Consider the following 19,339-nt stretch of genomic DNA (forward strand, 5'->3'; position numbering starts at 1 on the left):
TCCAATACTCGCTGCTGCTCCACATCATGCAAGTGCTTCTTAAGCATAGAAATATGAAATACATTGTGTATACTAGACATTGATGCTGGAAGATCTAGTCTGTATGACACAGCTCCAATGTGCTCTAAAATCTGAAATGGTCCAATGAATCTCGGCGCAAGCTTCCCCCGTCGTCCGAAATGCTGTACGCCCTTCATAGGCGATACCTTCAGCATGACTGAGTCTCCGACCTGAAACTCCAAGGGTCTTCGTCTCTTATCGGCATAGCTCTTCTACCGACTCTGAGCTGCTAGAATCCTCTCTCTGATCAAGGCTATTTTCTCGGTAGTCTACCTCACTAGCTCTGGCCCAAGCATCGAACTGTCCTCTGGCTCGGCCTAACATATCGGCGATCTACAGGGCCTCCCGTATAATGCCTCATACGGGGCCATACCGATCGTCGCTTGATAACTATTGTTATAAGCAAACTCTACCAGTGGAATATGATCCTCCCAGCTGCCTTGGAAGTCAATGACACATGCCCGCAACATGTCCTCCAACACCTGATTCACCCTCTCCGTCTGACCATCCGTCTGGGGGTGGAATACACTGCTATATGATAGCCTGCTGCCAAATGAGTCCTGAAAGCTCCTCCAAAAATGTGAAGTGAAAACCGATCCTCGATCCGATACGATCGTGTCCGGAACCCCGTGAAGTCGAACTATCTCACGAATGAAGATCCTCGCATAAGCCTCGGCTGTATAAGTAGTCCTCACTGGGATAAAATATGCTGACTTCGTCAACCGGTCAACTATCACCCAAACAGAATCATTCCCCTTCTTCGACTTCGGCAACCCCACAATAAAATCCATAAAAATGTCTGCCCACTTCCACTCTGGAATGGGTAAAGGCTGAAGTGTCCCTGTCGGTCTCTGATGCTCTGCCTTCACCTGCTGACAGGTAAAACATCTAGCCACATAGTCTGCAATCTCTCTACGCATACCGCTCCACCAGAAATGTCTCTTCAAATCCTTGTACATCTTGGTGGTTCCTGGATGCACTGTGTATCGAGTACGGTGTGCCTCATCAAATAACTCCCTCTTCAGCTCTGCACTGGCTGGCATAACCAATCTCAAAGCATTTGCTACGACGTTCGCCTTCCCTGGATGATACTGAATCGCGAACTCGTAGTCCTTAATGAACTCAATCCATCTCCTCTGTCTCTGGTTGAGTTCCTTCTGGGAAAAGAGGTACTTCAGACTTTGATGGTCTGTGAATAACTCAAACTGCACTCCATACAAGTAGTGCCTCCATGACTTCAGTGCAAACACTACTGCTGCTAACTCCAAGTCATGAGTGGGGTAGTTCTGCTCATGCACCCTCAACTGTTGTGAGATATAGGCCACTACCCTTTGGGTCTGCATTAATACGCCTCCTAAGCCTGCCAATGATGCATCTGTATACACAACAAATGTCCTGTCGCTGCTCAGAATAGTTAAAACCGGCGCTGTAGTCAACTTAGTCTTCAGAATATCAAAGGCCTTCTGGCATTCCATGCTCCATATGAACTGTACACCCTTCTTCGTAAGGTGTGTAATAGGCATCGAAATCTTCGAGAAGTCCTGAATGAACTTCCTATAATATCCAGCTAAGCCCAAAAAGCTGCGAATCTCTGTCACCGTCTTCGGTGGCTCCCAATCAAGGACTGCCGTGACCTTAGCCGGGTCCACTGCTATACCCTCTCTACTGATGACGTGGCCAAGAAATCTGACTTCTGAAAGCCAAAACTCACATTTGCTGAACTTAGCATACAGCTGATGCTCCTGAAGAGTCCTCAATGCTATCCGTAGATGCTCCTCATGATCCGCCTCCGACCTCGAGTAAATGAGAATGTCATCGATGAAAACGATCACGAACTGATCTAAGAAGGGACGGAACACCCGGTTCATCAAGTCCATGAATACCGCGGGTGCATTGGTCAATCCAAATGGCATGACCAAGAACTCGAAAGAACCATATCGAGTAAGAAAGGCGGTCTTGGGAATATCCATCTCCCGAACCCGCAACCGATGATAGCCAGAACGAAGATCAATCTTCGAGAAATACTGCGCTCCCTGCAACTGGTCAAAAAAGTCATTAATCCTAGGTAGTGGGTACCTATTCCGGATAGTGACCTTGTTCAACTCTCGATAATCTATACATAATCTCATACTACCATCCTTCTTCTTCACGAAGAGGACCGGCGCGCCCCACGGAGAATGACTTCGGCGAATAAAACCCTGAGCTAATAACTTGTCCAACTGGGTCTGAAGCTCTCTCATCTCAGCTGGTGCCATACGATAGGGTGCGCGGGATATCGAGGCTATGCCAGGCTGCAATTCGATACAAAACTCCACCTCTCTCACCGGAGGCAATCTAGGTATGTCCTGAAAGACATCCTGATACTCTGAGACAACTCTAGTCTCCCATAACTTAGCACCCTGATCCTGTCGCATCACCTCCTCGATGTACGCCAGAAATAACTCCGCAAGTCGGTTGCCCTGAGAGGTGGCTACAATCATCTCGGACCCGTCAGACGCTCGCAACTTGACTGTCTTCGCAAAGCAGTCAATACTAATATGGTAGGAAGACAACCAATCCATACCAAGGATGACATCGAACTCGGACATATGCAACACTATCAAATCCACTATGAACTCCTACTCGTCTAGACTGACGGTACACCTCCTACAAATACTCACCAGAAGCGATACCTCACCTAAAGGGGTGGAGACAGATAAAGGGGTGTCTAGAGGCTGAGCTACGAGCTGGAGTCTAGTCATAAATGCATGCGAGATGAATGGATGCGAAGCTCCCGAATCGAAAAGAATACGGGCGGGAAGAGAGTTCACAAAGAACGTACCCTCCACTACAGCTCCGCTGGCTCCGTGATCATGGGGAACCACCGCATAAACCCTGCCTGTGGTTGAAGTGTCCCTGGGAAACATCCTGAACTACCCGAATCTGTCCCTCAGTCCTCTGAGCTGCTGGCGGTGCCTCAAGCCTGTTCTGCTGGCCCTGACCTCTGCCCTGCTGGCGCTGCTGCTGCTGCTGGTTCGGACCCTTGCCCTGCTGGGCTCCTACTGGTGCACTACGACACTCCGATGCCTTGTGCCCGACTTTGTGACAATTAAAACAAGATCCCTGAAACTTGCGCTGCTGATGCGCTCTCTGATCCTGCTGGGGTCCCCTTTTATAAGGGCCCTGATGCTGCTGCTGATGTCCAGAAAAACCTCTCTTGTTCTTGCCCTTGTCCCCACTCTGTCCGGTCTTGGCCTTCCCTTCCTTGTCTTTCTGGAACATAGAGGTCTCAATCTCTTGAGAAATGGCAGCCTCAGCTACCTCCCTGACTGAATAAAATCTCCTCGACACGAGGTACCATCGGAGATTAGGGCAAAGCCCAGCCAAGAACATCTGAGCCTGACGCTCTCCTGTCTGCCATATGCCTGTGAAATGTAACAGTTCCATGAACCGGCTCTCAAAATCAGCCACTGACATGTCCCCCTGAGTCAATCTGGACAACTCAAGCTCCTTCCCAGTCTGTGCTGCAGAAGAAATGTACTGTCCATCGAAGAAATATATGAAGTCCTCCCACGTGAGGGTCAGCCTCTGCTCTGGAGTGAACTGGAGTCGGTACCACCTCCCGGCATCTCCCTTCAGGCTGTAGGATGCCAGTCTCTGCTTCTGGACTGAATCTACACCGAGTATATCGAGAATGTTGCTCACATCCTCCTTCCACTTATGGGCTGCAAGAGGGTCTGGTGACCCCTAGAGGGTGGAGCCTGCTGAGGCTCGGACTGAGCTGGTTGCTGCTCTGATGGAGTCTGCTGTGACTCTGCCTGGGTAGCTCTCCTGGTACGAGGTCTACCACGTCCTGCCATCTCTCTGCTCGAAAGAAAATAAGAGTTTATGAGTCAAAATAGACTTCTATAAGTAGCGTATCACAATACAATTTTCACAACATCTAGTATTTGCACAAATACTTTAAACTTATACAAAAATAGTTGTCATAAAAAAAAATTTCTCAAATTTTGAGATATACGCATAAATCGTCCTCACTCATACTAGGAAATCCTTACGGACTCTATACACGAATCCTAGGAAACTCTATCCTAGCTCCATATCACAATAAGATTTTCACAACATATAGTATTGCACTAATACTTTAAACTTATACAAAAATAGTTGTCATAAAAAAAAATTTCTCAAATTTTGAGATATACGCATAAATCGTCCTCACTCACTAGGAAATCCTTACGGACTCTATACACGAATCCTAGGAAACTCTATCCTAGCTCCACAACTCGACACAGGATGATCCTAAGGATACTAGAACTATGGCTCTGATACCAACTGTGACGCCCCTGGGTTCACACAAGGCTGCAGTCCTAGGTGAAACTAAGAATGTCAAACTTGCCATGCACCACACCGTGCAATAACATGTTTCACCATCACAATTCTATCACTCTAGTAGAATCAATAACAGGTGTAGGTACAAAAGCAAGTAAAAGATAATACAAAAGATAACTGATGAAATGATAGGGATCGAAATACTATTTCACCATCCAACATACAGAAAATACAAAGACAATGTCTGGAATGAAAATACTGAGGTTCTCAACAAGCCTCAAATACAACAAGTCTGAATGAAGGACAATAAGGCATACAGCCTTTACAACATCTATAGCATAGTCCTCAAATGTATAATACCAACTACAGTGGAGCCCAAAGAAATTATTACATAGCTAAAATGTAAATCTGAACACTAAAGTGGTCCGCTATCAACCTGCGACTCTCCGTGCTCCTGGCTCGTGACCTGAAAGGGGGAGGGACAACGAGCGTCAAAGCGCTAGCGAGTAACATCACAACCAACCCCAAGGGAAAAGGGCTCGTTGTATACAGGAAATACAATTATTACATAATAGTTAAAATCATTACTCCTAGCAAATAATGGGTTTTAGTATTTAGGAAATTACAACACGAGCATAGGTACTCCAAACAAGGAAACCCTCATGTATATACCTTATATCTCAAATTTGTAAACTCCTAAATACCAAACCCAAGGTTCTAGTACAGTAACAATGATAGAAGAAATACAACAAACACCAGAGTATAATTACAGTGCTGTAACATAGCCCACATGAATATCATGTTATTACTTACATGAATGTCATATCAAAATCTACATAAGAGAAATATCCAAAGCTACATAGTTATCATGACGTGAACTGCTGTCTGATAGGCACATGCAGGGTTAAGAACTATGTCCGATATAAGAACTAACTATTATAGTTTCCAAACTCATGGAATAAGTGACAATTGTCCAACACGAGGACTGAGAGGGATTATAGTCTAACACGAGGACTTCTATGGATTATAGTCCAACACGAGGACTGTAGAAAATAGTAAAAGGATCGCTACGATACATGTAGTGAAATCTACTTATCAACCTCACAACCAATTCAGCATATAAGTCCCAACTTTATACCCTCAGGTCATCTATCATGCATGGACACATAGTGGGACTAATAACCAAGGTCAGGTGATCCAGGCAAACCCTTGAACATGAGTAAAAATACTCGAATATACAAAACAGGAAAAATGCAGCAGAGAGTTCGGCGGTCGACCGCTAGGCATCTCGGTCGACCGACCCGATTCTGGCGGTCGACCGCTAGGCATCTCGGTCGACCGACCAGACGTCGCGGTCGACCGGATAAATGTCGCGGTCGACCGAACAAGCGTCGCGGTCGACCGAATAAACTTGGCGGTCGACCGAAGCCCTAAAGCGAGCCCGGCGGTCGCCCGCACCGGTCGACCGCCAAGCGGACAGAAACCCAATCTGGGTTTTCTGTCAGCTACTAAACCTGAAACAAACTTTTGAAATTTTCTACGATAATACAGATCTAATGTCTCTATAAATCATACTGTAGGAAAACAATAAATTTTAAGCATGTAAACTATAGTCCCAACATTCTAAATACAGAGAAACGAGATCAAAACGTTTTGATTACAGTAAACATGATTTAACTTTTGTTTAAGCAAATTTTCAGATCTAAATCTTTATAAAACCCAACATTTGAGAACTCTTGTAAACTGAAACTTTTGATTCTTGCTAACCATATGTAGAGAGTTCATTTATACAAAAAATATCATTTTGGCTCATCAAAACCCATAAAAACTCAAAAGAAAATCATAGAAAACAGGGGTGAGGGATTGGGCGAGATGGTACTCGCCTTGGGTGCTGACAACTGCTGTGGAGATGATCCTCCTTTGCTCAAATCCGTGAAAAATCCCCTGGAACTCCTCCAAACTCCACAAATCACCAGGTCCAGCTAGGGTTTTGAGAAAAGAGGAATGAGGCTAGGGTTTTACGTTTGGGCTGAAGAGAGGGGCTCTCCTAGGTTGAAATAGAATATATACTAAAACCCTAACCCGACCCGAAACCCAATAGGACCAAAATAAAACCGTGAACAAAACAGCCTGGAAAACTCTCTGAACGTTGATCGGTCAACCGCACCGGTCGACCGCGTCGGTCGACCGCTCAGCACAAAAATGCTTCTGATAGGTATTTCACATGATGATCTTATACCACTCGATTTCTCTCACTTGAATACACCTGCTGGGTTCCCAAACACTGATAAATATATACATCTGATATATATATACATGATTATTCCTCATAAGAGAATTATTCGCTATTAATAATTCACATATATTTATTATAAAATTTTCGGGGTTTTACATAGAACTAGTTTTCAGGTTTGCATGTTTGCGCATGTTTAACACTTGTATACTCTCATATATACACTTAATTGATCTCAAATCAATTACTATCACACTCATTCATCAATAAATAATATTTATCATAATAAAAACTTATTTAATACTATTTTCTATAATATTTCAAAATTTTACGGGCCGATGCTCTATTATAATCTTGGTTGGTGAAAGGCTCAACCGACACCCTAGCGACCCACAAGACCAACTTATTGAGTAGATCTTCGAATCGACGGGAGCCTACATATGCCTTGATCAGATCGAGTTTGAGCGCACCCGCCATGAGCGCATCCCTCTTTATTTCGGGCCAGTTTGAGCAGCCCATTTCTAGGACGTCCCCTACGACCCACACAAACTTCTCCTTCCAGTCCTTATGCAAATCTAGAAGGCCGATGACTAGCTTGAATTTCCCCTCCATCTGGAAGTGGAAGTGAAGCTCTTTTTGATTCACCTTCACGGCCACCAACCGATCGAATACTTTCAAAGAAGTCTTGATCCCCAACCAATGGAAGATCATTACAAATGCCACCAAAATAGCAATGACGTTCGGTTTCATCTGCACCGGCGATACCCCTAGCACCTCGAATACCTGTTTTAGAAAAGGGTGCAGAGGCAATCTTAGACCACACTCTAGATGACTTACATAGAGCAGATTCTGCTTCTGGCCATGGTCAAATATGGACTCCGACCTCGTCAAAGTGAATAGATCATATACCTCAGGAATATCGAACCTTTTAGACATTATCTACATCTGAGGCAAAGTCACTTTAGAGTGAGTATCTTCCAAAAGAATTCGATGATCAACTAGTTCGGAAGCCATTGAAGATTGAGGAGTTGAGTGCTAGAGGAAGAAGTAACCAGAGAAGATGAATAGTTCTCTAAAGGGGATTTCAAAATACGAAAGCCGCCACTCTTTACAGCTGTCAGAATTCGAACCGTCGGATCCAGCTGTATCCAGCGGCTAGGATTTAGCTTCGAAAATCGAAGTGCCCTCTGTGGTTGAGGCATGGCCCACTTACCTTGGGCAACCCGCAATCTGTCAAAAGGCAAAGCTACATCAATAAAGCAGACGTATGGTGACGTCAACCATGTCGCTTCAGAAATAACTTTTCAGTTCATAGTGTTGGCCTTCTTATTTTGATGATGATTCATAAATAATTTACATCTAATATTGTTTGTCTAGTGTTTATGTTTTATATTTATTTTAGATAAACAATTTGTTGGAGGATGGATGGAATTACGCATTCATGATCATATCCAATGGAGGTTGGCGGAATTGTGGTTGAAGCCTATATAATTCAAGTTGAAGATCCAAGTTCAGCTTTATCTGTAAGTTTACCAAGTTCTGCTTATTAAAGACCTTCTAGCTTGGGTAATTTAGTTTTAGGTTTATATTATGTGTGTTGGTAGTTTAAGCTCAATCATATACACACATACACATTTTAGTTTTGTATATATATAGTTATATATATACATATACGTTTTGGTTTGATAATTTTTAAGTTTTATATGAAGCAATTGAATATAATTAGAAAACATATTTTTGTTTTATACTTACATGCATATATATGGTTTCATCAATATCAATTTTATTTAGTTTAATGAAATCATATTTATTGTTTTTGAAAAGTTTGCGAAATATGTAATTTTTTGAAAATATTGTTTTCTTGGTTTATGGACTTAATAACAATTATATACATCTTTTATTAAGTCTATATAATCATTTTGTAAAGCTTCAAAACATGGTTTAGCCAAAATATCAAAATTCATGTGTTTATATTTTCATGTTTTGGACTTATTTGTAAAATGATGATATTTTACAAATGGGAAGAGCTTTTTAAAAACCAGTCTTTGTAGCATGTTTACTATCATGTCTATAATTATTTTTCAAAGTTTTACATTTTTCTGAATTTGTTTGATATTTTTAAACAGAGTTTTAAAATCAGAAAAACTGTTTCAAACCTGAAATTTCATGTACCAGTTTGCGATCGACCGTCACGGTCGACCGCCTTGAGTCCAGAGACTCAGATTGTTTTTTAGTGGCTCACAGTAGACCGTGGTGGTCAATCGAATAGAGTCCAGAGTGTTTTGCAGTTGACCACCACGGTCGACCGGCTATTTTCCAGAGCCCAGTTCTATTTCTGAGCTGCTCGCGATCGATCGCGCATTTCCCATGATCGACCGCCGATCTGACTGTTGGGTTCCAATGGCTAGTTCCTGAGCTGTTTTCTTATAGGATTTTTTATCATTTCTTTGGGGTGTTTGCTGAAGTTTTGAGTGGGTATAAATACCCCCTTGCTCTCATCTTTCATAACTAATCAAGAGAATGTTTTAAGAAGGTTTAACAAAGGTTTAAAGTTTTGTTTAGTGTTTGTTTAAAAAGCTTTTAAGCAATTGAGAGTTTGTTTTGTGAAAACAATTTCACAAGAGCTTGAGGAAGATCATTCATCGGTGTTTGAGCATCCAACTCTTATCGCTCTCTCTCTTGTTATCTTAGAGAAGCTTTCCTAAACTCTATTTCTAGCTATTTATTATTTTGTTCATAATTTTCATAAGCTAGATTTAAATTGAGTTTGGTTTGATTTAATTTATCTCTTTGTTCACACACAACCTATTGAGCTTATTGTATTTACATTCATAATATAATTTGGGGTTGTGGGTTTGTGACTCAGAGTGTGAGCTTTTATTATGTTCTCATCTATATTAGAGAATAATTATTTGTGGTATTGTGCTTATTGTGAGATTCACTTTGTAATACACTTGTACACCGAGAGGAGTGTGTGGTGAGAGATGTGGTCGTCCCAAGAGGAGTGCAGTAGATTGTAATACCTAGAGAGAGGTTGTAATTCCTAACACTTGAGGGAGAGAAGGACTAGAGACCAACACTTAAGAGGGTGTAAAGTGAGATTGCAAGAGTGTGAGATTGTAAAGTTTTCAGTTAGCTAAAAAACCGAGTGTGAGGTGTAAACATTATTTGGGTGAACGTAGAAAACCCGGTTGTGATAGTGGATTTCTCCCCGGGAGTAGGGAGCGGAGACGTAGGACGGAAGGTCTGAACTCCATGATCATATTGTGTGTTTGCATTGTTTATATCGCCCTATCACAATTGTATCATTAATTTATATTATTTACCCTTGTGTTAATTTATATATCCTTGCATATATTTCATCATATACCTCTTTGCTAGGATATATTTATATATCCTTGCATATATTTCATCATATACCTCTTTGCTAGGATATATCTCTTTGTTCATATTGCATATTCTTGCTCATATCATATTGTATATCTATCTTGCAAGAATAATTAGTTAATAAGTTTTAATTGGTATAAAATCATATTAGATTAGCATAAGACCCTAATCACCCCCTCACAATTGGTATCACAGCTTGGTGCTCTTTGATTTAAGGTCTAATCACCTTGAGTTAAAGATCCAAGTTATCTTTTTGTGCTAATCTTGTTTAGATTTTATTTGTCTTGCTTGCACATACATATATTTATCATGGACATGAATTGTGCACCTTTTGTTAGGTTATGAATCAAATGTTGCTCCTAAATTCATTAATTTTCCTTATGCACAATGGGCTTCTAGATTTAAACTATTTGTGCAATCTAAAAATATTGATTTATAGGGAGTTATTGATAATACTTATATTGTACCCACTATGGAGAAATCTAAGTGGAGGAAAAATAACAAAAGATTGTTTACCATGAACAAGATTGTGTTAGAATATATGCTTAATGCACTTGATTCTTCTATTTCTAACAAACTTGATTCTTTTGATAGTATTACACATTGTGGAAACTTATAGAAGTACATCAAGGAAATTTGGAGGTGATCCGACAAGCTTTGGAGGATTCCGCTTCTAGTTCATGTGGATATTCATCTTCATGCATACGACCACTAGGCGATAGCCCTAGTGTGGTATGCGGTTCCGAACCCGATAATAATTTATCTAGTGATGAACTTGCTTATGCATCTAAGAGATTATTGCATGCCTACAAGAAATTGCAAAATGATTTTATTGATTTAAAAAGCAAGCATGATAATTTAGTATCCGATTATGAGGAGCTAGTGTCAAAATTGGATGTCATTGCAAAAGAAAATATCATGCTTAAAGAAAACAATAACATGTTAATTTTGGAAAATAAAAAATTAACCACATCTATAACTAGCTTAACTCATAAAAGAGAAAATGTCATGTTAGAAGTAAAGAACATAAAAAATGATACTGCTTCTTTTATAGATGACTATATATGTTCTACTTCTAATAAAAATGCACATGTGCCAAATGATGAGTTGAATGTTGTTAAAAATCATATTTCGTCTTTAGATTCAACTCTTAAAACATGCATTGTTAATAATAAGAAACTTATGGGCTTATGTGTAAAGTCTCGTGTTAAGTATTTCAAATCCAACACTCACTATGCACATATTTATAGCAAAATTTATAAATGCTCAATTTGCAGTCGTAAAGACCACATTGCTAAATTTTGCTATGATGCACAAAAACCTGTAATAAATAATCATAGTTGTGCATCCCATCAAGTTTCGTCATCATCACATGTACACACACATGCACCTATTACTCATCATAAGCATGCTCTTGTGTATAGATGTGATATTTGTGGTCATTTTGGTCATTTGGCCAAGTATTATTTTGATTTGAAAAAGAAATCTCATTTGCCAAATGTTTCTAGTAGACCACATGTTTTTAAATATGATATTTATGATAGGTTTGGACATCTTGCTAAATTTTGTTTTGATATGCAAAAAGCTCCAATTTTACAAAATGTTCCAAAATGACCACCTTTGTTTAATGATATTTCTTATTTGCAAAACATTTTTAAAAGATAATCTTTATTTGCAAATGGTTTCCGTACACGAGCTAATGGTCCACAAAAACAAATGGATCTCTTTCATTGCACAAATTACAATCGGAAGGGTCATTTGAGTGATTATTGCTTTGACTGTGTTAGTACACCACATGTGCCCAAACGGGTTCATAACCCTAGGGCTTTGAACTTAAATGATAGAGGTCATGTCCCTAAACCTTTTGGTACCAAGAATACTTGGGTACCAAAACAAATTTAATTTTAAACCAAGAATTTTAGTGTTTTCTTTAGTGTTTTCTTTTTCTTTTTTCTTGGTTTTGAAAATTATACTTTAAATTTTTTAACATGAAAACACATCTTTTTATTGGTCAAATTTTTTTGTTTTCATAATTATTGGTTTTGTTTTGATGAGAGGTTTGTGTTTATATAAATCCCCGGGCTTATTGGGTGTTTATTCCCAAATCATGTTTACCGGGTGCTAAAATATTTATATGGGTTGGAACAAACTTAAAGAGCTTGATATATTACTGCCTTTCTTGCAATTCTTTTGTCAAAAATTTTGTTTTGATTTGTTGCTTTGAATTCATTATATAGCACAAATAGATGGTTCGAATTTCAAACATGCTTTATAATGTATTCTATGAGTGGTTTGATCAAGCTCTTCAAAGAAAATTTTCTTTATTGATCAAACATCATTTTTGGGCCTAAAATTTAATATATGATTTCATTAATTAATTTGTTTTTATTTGAAAACATTTTGCATGATTTTCATGTTCCTTTTCTTTTTATTTCATAAATCTATTTTTATACATTTTTTTTGTTTATGTTTAGAGACACATTATTTCAATGGTACATCCCTATGTGTTCTTACTATCTTGTAGTATGTGAGTGATATTTAGCATATTCGTCTATGCATACTCACATATGATTGTCTTAGCATTCATTTCATGTATCTTATGAGGCATTTTGATAGGGGAGCAATCCCTATATCTTTCTATGTGTTATACTCACCCATGCTTATATGTAGGGGGAGCTTTCGCTCTCTTCATCCCTTTGTCCCCTTTTTGATATTGTCAAAGGGGGAGAAATATTATGAGTATATTCTTTCTTGTTTATATGCATGATATATTATATTTTGTATATTCATTTCCTTTCATGCATATATCCTTTTTATAAATTGTTTGTCATCATCAAAAGGGGGGAGATTGTTGGCCTTCTTATTTTGATGATGATTTACAAATAATTTACATCTAATATTATTTGTCTAGTGTTTGTGTTTTATATTTGTTCTAGACAAACAATATATTAGAGCATGGATGGAATTGCACATTCATGATCATACCCAGTGGAGGTTGGCGGAATTGTGGTTGAAGTCTATATAATTCAAGTTGAAGATCCAAGTTCAGCTTCATCAGCAAGTTTATATTATGTCAAGCTTATTGAAGACCTTCTAGCTTGGGTAATTTAGTTTTAGGTTTATATTATGTGTGTTGGTACTTTAAGCTCAATCATATACACACATACACGTTTTGGTTTTGTATATATATAGTTATATATTTTGTATATATATAGTTATATATATACATATATGTTTTGGTTTGATAATTTTCAAGTTTTAATATAAAACAATTGAATATAATTAGAAATCATATTTTTATTTCATACCTACATGCATATATATGATTTCATCAATATCAATTTTATTTAGTTCAATGAAATCATATTTATTATTTTTGAAAAGTTTACAAAATATGCAATTTTTTGAAAATATTGTTTTCTTGGTTTATGGACTTAATAACAATCATATACATCTTTTATTAAGTCTATATAATCATTTTGCAAAGCTTTAAAATATGGTTTAGCCAAAATGTCAAAATTCATGTGTTTACATTTTTATGTTTTGGACTTATTTGCAAAATGATGATATTTTACAAATGGGAAGAGGTTTTTGAAAACTAGTCTTTGTAGCATGTTTATTATCATGTCTACAATCATTTTTTAAAGTTTTACATTTTTCTGAATTTGTTTGATATTTTAAAACAGGGTTTTAAAATCAGAAAAACTGTTTCAAACCTGGATTTTCATGTATCAGTTTGCGGTCGACCGTCACGGTCGACCGCCTTGAGTCCAGAGACTCAGATTGTTTTTCGGTGGCTCACGATCGACCGTGACGGCCGACCAGATAGAGTCCAGAGTGTTTTTCGGGTGACCGCAATGGTCGACCGGCTATTTTCCAGAGCCCAGTTCTGTTTCTAAGCTGCTCCCGGTCGACCGCGCATTTCCCACGGTCGACCACCGATCTGACTATTGAGTTCCAACGACTAGTTCCTGAGCTATTTTTTATGGGTTTTTTTGTCATTTCTTTGGGGTGTTTGCTGAAGTTTTGAGTGGGTATAAATACCCCTTGCTCTCATCTTTCATAACTAATCAAGAGAATATTTTAAGAAGGTTTAACAAAGGTGTAAAGTTTTGTTTAGTGTTTGTTTAAAAATCTTTTAAGCAATTGAGAGTTTGTTTTGTGAAAACAAGTTCACAAGAGCTTTAGGAAGATCATCCATCGGTGTTTGAGCATCCAACTCTTATCCCTCTCTCTTGTTATCATAGAGAAGTTTTTCTAAATTCTATTTCTACCTATTTATTATTTTGTTCATAATTTTCATAAGCTAGATTTAAATTGAGTTTGGTTTGATTTAATTTATCTCTTTGTTCACACACAAACTATTTCTAGCTATTATTTCTAGCTTATTGTATTTACATTCATAATATAATTTGGGGTTATGGGTTTGTGACTCAGAGTGTGAGCTTTTATTGTGTTCTCATCTATATTAGAGAACAATCATTTGTGGTATTGTGCTTATTGTGAGATTCACTTTGTAATACACTTGTACACCGAGAGGAGTGTGTGGTGAGAGATGGGGTCGTCCCAAGAGGAGTGTAGTAGGTGGTAATGTCTAGAGAGAGGTTGTAATTCCTAACACTTGAGGGAGACACGGACTAGAGACCAACACTTAAAAGGGTGTAAAGTAGGATTGCAAGAGTGTGAGATTGTAAAGTTTTTGGTTAGTTAGAAAACAGAGTGTGAGGTGTAAACGTTATTTGAATGAGCGTAGAAAACCCAGTTATGATAGTGGATTTCTCCCCGAGAGTGGAGAGCGGAGACGTAGGACGGAAGGTCCGAACTCCGTGATCATATTGTGCGTTTGCATTATTTATATTGTCATATCACAATTGTATCTTTAGTTTAGATTGTTTACCCTTGTGTTAATTTATATATTCTTGCATATATTTCATCATATACCTCTTCCTTGTGTTAATTTATATATTCTTGCATATATTTCATCATATACCTCTTTGCTAGGATATATCTCTTTGTTCATATTGCATTTGCATATATTTCATCATATACCTCTTTGCTAGGATATATCTCTTTGTTCATATTGCATATTCTTGTTCGTATCATATTGTATATCTATCTTGCAAGAATAATGTTGGTCTTCTTGTTTTGATGATGTTTAACAAATAATTTACCACTAATATTGTTTGTCTAGTATTTGTGCTTTCTTATTTATTATAGACAAACAACGTAGTTGGAGGATGGATGGAATAGCGCTTCAACGACGATATTAAATGGAGGTTGGTGGAACTGTGGAGTGAAGCAACATACAATTCAAGTTAAAGATCAAGTTCAGCTTCATCCGCAAGTGTACCAAGTTAAGTTTATTGAAGATCAAGATCTAGCTTGGGTAATTTAGTTTAGGTTTTATATTATGTGTGTTAAGTACTCTAAGCTCAATTATCTATACACACATTTATTGGTTTCTTCGTATATATATATAGTTATATATATACATGCATAGTTTTGGTTTTTCATGTTTATAAATATGAGATTACACATTTCATATTTATTATTGTGTTTTGGTTTATCTACATAGATATGAAACAAATATATTTTCATATACATACTCATATGTTTCATTTTCTATTGTATTTGTAAAAATATTGTATTCTTAGTTTTGGACTTAACAATAATCATATACATATTTTATTAAGTCTACATAATCATTTTGCAAAGTTTTAAAAGTTGGTTTAGGTCAAAACATCAAACTCATGTGTTTACATTTTTATGTTTTGGACTATTTTGTAAAATGATGATATTTTTCATTTGGAAAGTACTTTTTGGAAACCAATCATTGTAGCATGTTTATTATTATGTCTACAATCTTCCCCAAAGTTTTACATTTTTTGAAATTTATTTGATATTTTTAAACAGTGTTTTAAAATCAGAAAAACTATTTTCAGAACCTAATTTTCATATATCAGTTATCGGTCGACCGCACCGGTCGACCGCACCGGTCGACCGCACCTGAGTTCATTTGTCAGTGAGCAGCAGAGAGTTTGTTGGTCGACCGTCACGGTCGACCGAGAGCTCAAAATTTCCATCGGTCGACCGCACCGGTCGACCGACGAAGTTCCTGCTTGTTTTCTCAGTCTGAGATCTGGATCGCGGTCGACCGCGAATATTTTTGGTCGATCGCCGAACTCCCAACGGTCATATTGGGTACATAATCTCTTTCCTATTTTTCTGGGATTTTTGTTATTTTGTTTGGGGTTTTGGCTGTTGGTTTCTCTTCCTATAGAAACCCCCAAACCCCCTTCTATTTCAGTAACCCATTGAAGAGTTTTAAAGAAGTTTAAAAGAGTTTTGAAAAGGGTTTTTAGTTAGGTTCAAAGACTGTTTTGTTTGTGAAGATTGTTTTACAAGTGGAGAAGATCATCTACAGTGTTTGAACTTCATTTTAATCCTCCTCTCCAACTTGATTTTCAGAGAATAATTCCTAAACTCTATTTCTAGCTATTTATTGTTTTATTCATAAATTTCTACATGCAAGATTTTAAATTGAGTTTAGTTTTGATTAATTGAATCTCATTGTTACACACACCCACTTGAGCTTAGTGTATTTGCATTCATAATATATTTGGGGTTGTGAGAGTTGTAACATTGAGTGTGAGCTTTCATTGTGTTCTCATCCATAGTTGAGAATAATCAATTATTGTATTGAGCCATTGTGAGATTCACTTTGTAATACACTTGTACACCGAGTGAGGAGTGTGTGGTGAGAGTCGGGGATCGTTCCAAGAGGAGTGGCGTCGGTTGACGAGCCTAGGAAGAGGTTTTAATTGAGCACTTGAGGGAGACACGGCTAGGTCCAACACTTGTGAGGGTGTAGAGTGTGATTGCAAGAGTGTCGATTGTAAAGTTTTCAGTTAGTTAGAAAACCGAGTGTGAGGTGTAAACGTTATTCGAGTGAACGTAGAAAACCCGGTTGTGTTAGTGGATTTCTCCCCGGGAGTGGGGAGAGGAGACGTAGGACGGAAGGTCCGAACTCCGTGATCATATTGCTTGTTTGAGTTTGGCTTAGCACTTATATGTTTTTGTATTTATCTTATATCGCCAATTGTGCATTGCTCATTTATTTCATCCACTATCTTGTTTAGATTATTTACCCTTGTGTTGTTTATATATCCTTGCATATATTTCTATCATAGATGATATATCTCATTGTTCATATTGCTTATTCTAGCTTATATTTTTGTTGTATTTCATACTTGCTAGGATAACTTGTTAATTAGTTTTTAATTGGCATATATCGGATTAGATTAGCATAAGACCCTAATCACCCCCCCCTCTAGGGTCTAGCAGTTACCTTTCTGCCAACACACTTCCTCCATCTGTTGTTGACATCTAGGACTTCAAACCAATAGGACTTGGTTGCAACCCACTAATGCCTAGAACAGTCTCCAACTATGGAAACCAAATACCTATTACCTCTTAATAATGCCTCTTTGGAAGGCTCCCAAATGCCTGAATGAACACCACCTAAAAGACCCCTCGATCGATGGATAGAGGTGCCAAACTTCACCTTGGTCTTCTTGCTCATACTAATGTGCTCAAAGGACTTCAATCTGCAGGTCAAATCACTCATCAACAAACCATGCACGGCATAACCAATCAAATATCACAGCCTTAACAAATGCCATAGTCTAGCCAAATCCAAACAAGTCGTCAGTTCTCTACCAATCACCGTTCTCCTAATCAAATAGTATAAATTCTTCCTCCTGACCCCCTTTATCACAATCATGGACCCAAATATAACTTTCAAACATGTATCTTCTAAGGTCACCCTATAGCATGCTGTCTCCAAAACTCTAAGTGAAATGATGTTCTTCTTCAACTGAGAAACGAACCTCGCTTCATCCAACTCCTGAATCACTCCGTCATACATCCTAATACGAACGGTACCGATACCACCAATAAGGGAATTAATGATCATTACCCATGAGCACGATATCCCCTCTTTTCAACTTCTAAAAACTAGAGAACCAATCCATCCTAGATCAAATGTGATAAGAAGCACCCGAATCCAACATTCACTCTGTAGAGTCGGCAACACAAACTAACGGTAATGCTAATGAATAGCCCGAAGAATCCGAATATGAATTGTCGCCACTAGCCTTGACAACATTCACCTCTGAAGCTTGAATAGCTTTCCCCTTATTCTTCCCGGCTCAATCAACGAACTTTGGGCATTCGGCTTTTCAATGTTCATCCTCTTTACAAAAGCCACACTGATTCCTACGAACTCCAGGATGTGCCCCTCTAGACTGCGACCTCCTATTTCGGTTTGGACCATTTGCTCTTGTGACCAATGCCCCTACTGCCAACTTAACTGAAGTCTCCTTATACTTCTTTCGAAGCTAATAATTCACAAGTACAGTTGTGGCCTCACTATACGAAAGAGATGTCTTCCCATTAATAAGAGTAAGAACGAAGGTCTCATATTCCTCGTCGGGCAAGAAACTCAACAATAACAACACATTGTCCTCATCTTCAATCATCACATCTACATTCGTCAAATCCGTAAGAAGCTTCGTGTAGTGGTTCATGTGATCACCAATGGAGGTTCCTTTCTTTAATTGGAAGCGATAAAGCTTCCTCTTCAAATACAAGCGATTCTCTACACTCTTTGTCAAATACTTGCTCTCAAGGATCTCCCAAATCTTCTTAGCAGAAGTCTCATTGATCACATCATACTTTAGATCTTGAGTGAGACAAGACCTAATCACACCACACGCCGTTCGATTCATCTTTTTCCAAACCTTCTCATCAATACTTTGTCAAATACTTGCTCTCAAGGATCTCCCAAATCTTCTTAGCCGAAGTCTCATTGATCACATCATATTTCAAATCTTGAGTCAAATAAGATCTAATCACACCATACGCCGTTCGATTCATCTTCTTCCAAACCTTCTCCTCAATGTCGTCCGGTTTCCGGTCCAACTCCAAAGTATCCTCTAAATTTTGCGCATTGAGCCCATCCAAGACTTCACATCTCCAAAGATCAAAATTGTTTGTGCCATTAAACTTCTCCACATCTATTTTCATAGAGTGGATATTCAAATTTTTGATGGTCTTCACGCCGAAAGTACCCTCCACAACTCCTTCTTTCTCGACCATCTTTTTCAAAGCACCAACAAACCAAAACGGAACAAACGAAGAATAGATCTAAAATTTAAAAAGGTAGTCTTTACTAAAAAGATCACACCTTTATCACTAAACGAAGCCCTAGACGAGCCTCCAAAACGATCTACTCCTCCAAATAGCCCAAGCGTAGCCCAAGCGTAGCCCGAGCTCTGATACCACTTGTTG

This window comes from Asparagus officinalis, chromosome 1 (assembly GCF_001876935.1).
Source record: "Asparagus officinalis chromosome 1, Aspof.V1, whole genome shotgun sequence".
Taxonomy (NCBI): domain Eukaryota; kingdom Viridiplantae; phylum Streptophyta; class Magnoliopsida; order Asparagales; family Asparagaceae; genus Asparagus; species Asparagus officinalis.